At 45.2% G+C, this 1,220-nt stretch overlaps 1 non-coding gene across 1 annotated transcript; it reads right to left on the bottom strand.

Moving 5' to 3' along the window:
* Positions 1–615: 615 nt before the first annotated feature.
* On the bottom strand, positions 616–722 carry LOC126654177 (small nucleolar RNA R71). Its single transcript, XR_007632434.1, has one exon. It is a non-coding gene; the product is annotated as a small nucleolar RNA R71 (small nucleolar RNA).
* Between the last annotated feature and the right edge of the window lie 498 nt (positions 723–1,220).

The following is a 1,220-nucleotide window of genomic DNA, read 5'->3' as shown; positions in this document are numbered from 1 at the left end:
AATACACAAAGGGCTAATCTTCCGCTAGAATCGTTCCAAGACAACCTCGGGGGCTTTGAAAGAAGTGTGAGGCGGGAAAATCGTAGACCCGTTATTATGGAACACGGGGAAGATGATTACGAGGAAGAGCAATATCACCCTCAAGTCGATGGAGTGAGGCAACATCCGCCCCCTCCACTCAATGAGAGAGTTCGGCAAGAGCATCAAGTGGAAGACCGCCCTCAAGTTCAAGACCATCAACCACTAAGGCAAACTTCGGGAGACTTCTTTCTCCCGGATGTGGATAACGCCACCTATGGGTGCTTTGCAAGACCGGTCACCGCGGCCACTTTTGAAATCAAGCCTAGCACAATTCAACTCTTATAGAATCGGTGCGCCTTCTATGGTTTACCAAGTGAAGATCTGAATGAGCATATAGCAAAATTCTTAGGAGTGTTGGATACATTCAAGCTTCATAATATCACCGCCGATCAAATCAAGCTTCGTATGTTTCCATTCTCACTAAGAGACAAGGCAAGCTTGTGGCTTTGTTCGTTACCTAATGCATCAATCCGTAATTGGCGGGACCTTGCTCAATCTTTTCTCCATAAGTACTTTCCGATGGGGAGAACCACAAAGTTGACCAAAGACATCATTGACTATTATCAATATGATGGGGAATCTCTTTATGAAACTTGGGAGAGGTTCAAGGATCTCCAAAGGCATATCCCTCATCATCGCCTTGTAAGGGAGCATGTGCTCCAAATATTCTATAATGGCTTGGGTGAGATTATAAGGTCTACCATTGATTCGGCATCGGGTGGTTCTTTGATGCAAAATACGTTTGATGAAGCTAATGAATTGATTGAGAAATTGGCGATGGTTAGTAGCAATTGGTCCTCGGAAAGAAGAAGACCACCGGCTCAAAAGGCATTAATGACATTTGACCAATCAAAAGAGTTTGAAGCTATGAAGGCCATGAATGCCTCTTTGCAAAGCCAAGTCGATGCCTTGAAGAAGCAAGTGACCCCCCGGAATGCTCCGGTGGCATATGTCCAAGTGGGATGTGAACATTGTGGGGACTTCAATCATAGTAGTGGTGAGTGTTATGCCACAGGACAAGCATGGAGTGAACAAGTGAACTACGTGGGAGGTCAAAGGCAAGGAAATGATCCCTACTTGAATACCTATAATCCCGGATGGAGGAACCATCCTAACTTTGGGTGGTGAAATCAAGAGGT

Source organism: Mercurialis annua, linkage group LG6 (genome assembly GCF_937616625.2).
Source record: "Mercurialis annua linkage group LG6, ddMerAnnu1.2, whole genome shotgun sequence".
Taxonomy (NCBI): Eukaryota; Viridiplantae; Streptophyta; class Magnoliopsida; order Malpighiales; family Euphorbiaceae; genus Mercurialis; species Mercurialis annua.
Note: the sequence above shows the minus strand (reverse complement) of the source record. Positions and strands in the feature narration are given on the sequence as shown.